This window comes from Pundamilia nyererei, unplaced genomic scaffold (assembly GCF_000239375.1).
Source record: "Pundamilia nyererei isolate P.nyererei 1_Seehausen unplaced genomic scaffold, PunNye1.0 scaffold00147, whole genome shotgun sequence".
Lineage (NCBI taxonomy): Eukaryota > Metazoa > Chordata > Actinopteri > Cichliformes > Cichlidae > Pundamilia > Pundamilia nyererei.
Genome location: NW_005187548.1, coordinates 1,462,294 through 1,468,536, shown reverse-complemented (window position 1 = coordinate 1,468,536; position 6,243 = coordinate 1,462,294). Strand labels below are relative to the sequence as shown.

At 40.6% G+C, this 6,243-nt stretch overlaps 1 protein-coding gene across 2 annotated transcripts in view; it reads right to left on the bottom strand.

Annotated features, from left to right (window-relative positions):
- klhdc8b (kelch domain containing 8B) overlaps positions 1 to 6,243 on the bottom strand; it is a 221,433-nt gene that overhangs the window by 78,719 nt on the left and 136,471 nt on the right. The window lies entirely within an intron of this gene.

Genomic DNA, 6,243 nt, shown 5'->3' with positions numbered 1-6,243 from the left:
CCTGGAGCCCTGGACCCCCTCCCAACTCACTGTACATATATTTTGCACTAAGGTGATCCCTATTGTAAATAAATCCCCTTTTTGTTTCCTTGAAAGAACTGTCTGCGCGTGGGTCCGTTCAGTAGCCATGACAATCATATTAGATGTGACAGGAGTCAAAGAGTCCGAGCAGGCTATGTAAATCATTGCCACTGTGACAAAGAAACTGCAGCAGCTACCAAAAGAGCCGTACCTGAGGTTTTGTAATTACTTGGTTTAGAGGTACTCTTTTTGCCTGATTGAAGTTCATTTTTATGTTGGTACTTTTTACAGATTAGCAGGCAAAGCAATCACACACACGATGCTGCAATCACATTCACTTTGGCTCTCAAGGCTCTAGCATCACTAGAGGGACTTAATTGACTTTAGGCACGCCTCAACACTACCGTTGCAGTTCTTTCTTTTTAAATGGACTGTAAAATTATAGCAATCAATTGAAAATGTCATCAGTAAATGGCAGGAACCTTTAGCATTGGATAGAAGAGTGTAATCATTCTGTCACCTCTGTTTTCAAGTGGACATGATGTAAAACTCATCAGATGTTCAATATCCAATAATCACGTCAGCTGCAGAAAGTAGCCTAATGTTTGGATGCTGCACTCCTCTAATAATGACATTTAGCTCCTACTGAATAATTTCCATTTCCTCTTTCAAAGGCTTCTTTGCATCTGCTTGAAGGCAGAGTTAATGTTAGAGTCATTCACAGACTGTATATAAAGGATAGACACAACCACTGTGATGTCCGTTGTTAGTTTCTGCATCCAAAGTAATGAAAAAGTAAAGTGTTATCAGCTAACACTAGCAAGTTTGGTTAGTAAGATACAGACATAAACTTTGTACAGGTGTAATACAAGTAATACGCTAATAATACTCTAATAAAACTCAGTACGGGGTACATACTGTAACTGTACCACAAAGTAGGCTGATAATTCCCCGAAGGACATCAAAAGCACGAGGCTAAACTGAGGAGCCACACCCCAAACTCTACACACAAAACCAAATTCAAATCGATGAGTCATAAAATGTTCCCCTGGCATACAGTTACAAACTATCAGTAAAGATCAAAGCCGATTATTTGACATGTCACGTTGCCTTCATTTTTCAATCGCTGAGATTGGGAAAGACCCAACAATATTACAGAGATAATCGCAATGATTCAACAATGTGTGACCAAGCACTTACTAATATTAGTGAGAAAAATCCATTTGACAAGAAGGGATCTCTAGGCTCACTTGTAATTCAGACTTCTGTTTGGACTCTATTTAGATCAGCGGTCCCCAACCCCTGGGCCTCGGACCGGTACCGGTCCGTGAGTCGTTTGGTACCGGGCCGCGAGAGTTGAGGCTCAGGTGTGAAATGTATGGTTTTCAGGGTTTTCAGCGTTATTTTGTTATCGTTATTATCGTTAACTCGGTTTTCCTGGGTCTTTTCACGTGTGTTATGAATAAATCTTCTTTTTTTCGGTACCGGTACTAGTTTTATTTTGTTGTATTTATCTGCGACACCTTAAAGGCCGGTCTGTGAAAATATTGTCGGGCATAAACGGGTCCGTGGCGCAAAAAAGGTTGGGGATCGCTGATTTAGATCATACAGCGCAGCCTGTGCAAGTGGCTGTTACCAGCATTTATGTTAACAAGAATTTGTAGTTACATTTCCAGGGAGCTGCCTTTCAGTTTGCAGCGTATAGTTTGACAGAAGGGTCAGAATTACAAAGCCACTGTGGATGAGGGCCAGCCAAGATGGTAGAAAAGAACAGTGTAGATGTTTATGTTTAAAACTGCTCTTTAATCTTCTGAAGAAGAGTAAGGGTCCACAGCCAAACCAACAACTCTGAGAGACTCGTTGGCACAATAAGAGCCAGCATGAGTCAGAGTGTGACGGTGCATGAATTAAGCTGAATAAACTGAAACAAGTCAAGCTCAGTACATGATTGAGTACAAGAAAAGTAGAGTGGACAGGGTTGAAAATGGCACAAAACAATGCTTCTTGATGTTTTCTGCAGATACAAGCAGAATGCCACCCTCTGTTGGAGAAAGGAACAGTTTTATATGCAATGCAGTGCAGTACACCAGCTTCTAATAAGTCGTTTTGTTTGTCATTTTGTGTCAATTTTGTTTTAAAAAAAAAGTAAAGTGGCCAGTCACACTGCGGGACTCTGACTTGAACCATGGCCATGGAATAAAAAGAAGCTTTTTATTCTTATTGATTTTAAACCCATTTTGAATTCACAATGAAGCCTCAGCAGCAGACATCGATCTCAGCTGACAAGTGATAAAGTGCTTGTCATCAAGGAAAAAATGGGTTATATTGATATTTGACAGTGTCTTCTTTCCATAGATACACCCACCCACATATGAGGATTAAGTTCCTCTGTGTCCCAGTTCTTGCCCGTGTGCTGTGATATTACTTCAGCCCTCATGCTGTGATATTACTTCAGCCCTCATGCTGTATGTACTGTAAAGGCTGCGTACTTGGAAGTAACTGGAAAATGCTCAACAAGGACATTAAATTCATCTTAATCTCCACAAAAGCAAGGCACTGGGATCTTTGCTTGGTGTGGGTAAAAGCAATTTGAATTACATTTAAAAGCACTCAAAACAGAATTTTAGAGTTAACTGATTGTTTTTAGGAACCAGCAGAAAATGTATTGGTTGAGACTAGGAGAAATCTGTGCATATTTTATTTCTAAAGCTATAGTGTATTAAATCTCACCACTAGATTGCAGCCATTGAGCAATTTTAGCCTTCAAATGCATAATATGGCCGTCTGTCATTTGTAGTGAGTGTATGTTATCCGTCGAATTTCTAACGAGCTTGGAAAGAAAAGCGTCTGAACTTCTTTAAGTCAACATGACAGCAATGTCAACATGCCTGATGTCCATGTCTGTTTCTAAACTTTTCTTTTGGTAAGCGGACTCGGACACTTAGCCAACAAACTCTCCAATGATATGGGAATGTAATCAAATTGTTGATCAGAGTGAAAGTGTGATTTGTATGAGACTCTAGCCAAACATTAGCTGGCATAATGATAGCTTATAAATAGCCATTGTTATTTATTCAACTCGATGTTAGCTGTATGAAGAAGGGAGGGTCACATGTCTAATCTAGCAAGTGTTAGAAGTGTTAGAGTCCTAAACTTCAGTTCAGGACATGGGGACTGAGGTGGAAATGAAGGAGGAGAGAAAGAGCAGTGGCAAGAGGATGAGTGGTGAAAGCCAAAATATGCATGTACAAAAGTTAAATGGTAATATATAGTTTGAAAGAGTTATTTATGTTCTTGAAAGTAAAAGTACAACATATGTGCCCAGTCTTTAGCCACATACATCACGCATTTAGGTGACCATGAATCCTCCTTTAGTTATGCTGCAGTAGGTGTAGGCAGCCGGGGGATTCCCATGATGCACTGAGTATTTCTTCCTCAATCACCTTTGTAACTCACTATGTGTTAATAGACCTCTCTCCATTGAATCGTATTTGTTATTAATCCACCAACCAGCACCTAGTCCTGTGTGTTTTTAATCCATTCATTCAAGTTTGTGAGACTATATTTGTGTCCAGAAAGAGACTGTATAATGACTCAATTTCAGTTTAATTCTACCAAATCACAACAACAGGCACTGATGACTCAACACACCAGCCAGGGCAGTGTAAGAGTCATGTTTTGGAGACCTACAAAGTCTGCATAAGGAGGTTTGGGAGAGAGTAGTAGTAGGTTTATCAGTCAGGAGCCGATGGTAAAAGTCCTATTTGGACTTTTTGCACTTGGTTTCACATTTTTCCTCTTGCTGCTGAGGTTCACACATGAAAAATTAATCGTGTGGGCGTATGCATTAAACACAGTTTAATTAGAGTTAGGAAAAGATATGAAAATATGCCAGTTCCCACACTTAGAATACACACTGCAAAATGATAAGTTGTAAGTGACATCCCCGTCTAAATGTTGCCAGAACCTGATGCATCAAAGAAAACTTTTTGTTTTTTTCATTTCATTTCATATTGCTTGTAAGAGCTGCCGTCGGCTCTTACAAGCAATATTTAGAGAACAGCTTGAACAAACCAAAACCCTACACCCAGGTCACTGCCAAACCCTGTAATTACATTCTGACATTGCCTTTCCGTGCTTTCATTAAAGCACTTTTCCATTTGGTTGGATATCTGCAGGTGCAGCTATTTTTTTGTATTTTTTTTCCCCAGTCCACTCTTGCTGCTTCCCTCCGCATGCTGTTCTAATCAGGTTTCCCATAAAGCCACTGTTGAAATGATTGGGAGCAACTGTAATGAGTGCCTCTGTTTGTTAACTGCTGTTTTAATTTGAGAGCCTTGTACAAAGCAGAGCGTAATATATTCTGCCTGTGTATCCAGCAGCAGAACAAGGACAGGTATTGTCAAGCAACACAAGACTGAATAAAGGTATGCTTTGCATTGAACATATTGTTCCTTCCACACAAACAATTTAAGTGTTTTGTAAACCAATGTTTCCTGTTAAATGAGTTGGAATAAAAGCTAAAAGCCCAATTTTTACTTACTGGCAATTCATGCACTTAAGCATAATGAAAGATTTGACCTTAATGGTGTTTTCAATTCCACAAAATCAAAGCATCCAGCAGGTGAAGAAAAAACTGCTCTCCACATTAAATGGGATCCTGACGTGAAGAGGATATGAAAGAGCAGTTTGAGTGAGTGAGTCGCTGAGCTAATTTGTGTGCGCTGCGTGGACACATGCATGTCAATAAGACACAGAAAGTGTGTTTCTGTGCAGTGATGATGATGAGATACAAAGACAAGCCAGCTGCAATGCTGCGCAGGCATGTCATTGTTTGTCAAACCCAAGGTAGCGGACAGTAACCTAAAGTGACAGGTTGGTGAAGCGTGGCGCGGGCTACAGCAGAGATGGCACTCTTCATCTTCCTCTTTTTTTTTTCCTGTCTCGCTCTCATTGACACGGCCATAATCATGTGCACTCCTTCCCCCCTGCCTCCTTCTCTTTCTTCCTCTCATATGCAGAGACTCTCCAGTTTCTCTGATCTGCACCGTTCTGCATATGTGACAGCAGCGTTTGTGTTGTTGCCTGAGCAGAGCTGATGACAGGGCAGTGAGACAGCGAGCCACAGCAGCAGGCTTTGCTTGGCGCGGTGCAAGCGTGGTGACAAAGAAACATCATTACCCATCATCCTGCGGGTGTCAACGTTGGCACAAACAGGATGCGACAGCACGTCACCTTTGACTACAAAACAAACAGCGGCTGTGTGTATAAATACCCCTCTGAGGGTTCCTGAAATTGTTTGCAGTGTTGTGCTGGGAATCACACAATGAGCTCGATGACAACAATATCAGATACATTAACACATCTACACAGTTACTGACACAAGTGTGTAGGCTACACAGTTATAGATAAAATAATAAAGTAAAAATGATTCATCCATGCAGATATATTTGGACCTATGAAAATAATTGTCTGTTAATTTTAGCATGGTTATCTAGACTTTTAACTTTCATTGTGATAGTGTCACGGGCTGGGTCTGTGACCAGCATTTTGTGTTTCTGTATTGTTGACTTATGTTTTTACTGAAGATATGTTTAGTTCTTGTGGCTTCTATTATTTGGATAGGTTTGAGGTTCTATGTACATGATATTGTTTTGTTAGATTCATCTACTTCTCTTAAGCCCCTAAGTGGCTTGGTCTTTAGTTCTGTTTTATGAGGTCACTTTGTGTCATCACCTTCTGTGTTTAGCTTATCCTGTTGGTTCATGTTTCATGTCTGTGTGGTTCATGTTTGTCAAGCTCATGTCATGTATGCATCCTGTCATGTTTCCTGTTTATTTTGAAGGGTTTTGTTTCACGTGCTGTGTTTAGTGTACACTTCCCCCGTTGTGTCATTATGTACATTTGTGCCAGCTGTGTCAGTCTTAGTCTTTGTATTCATAGTTATAGTTTTCTTCGTCATCGTCTTCTGCGTTTTCATAGTTGTATCACAGTATTAGTTTCCCAGTGAAGTTCTAGTTCTGCTTCGCCACGGTGCTTTTTGCCTTGTTTGGACTCAATGACATCAGCCATAATAACGGCTCACTTTTTGTTTAAACTCAGTTTTTTCTCCTCGCCTGTGTCCGCACCTGGGTCCTCACTCAGTCACACACGGTCTGCCCCCGCAAGCTGTGACAGATAAGAGATAACAGGAAAGCTGGGGAGAGAGAACTGGGGAAGGCA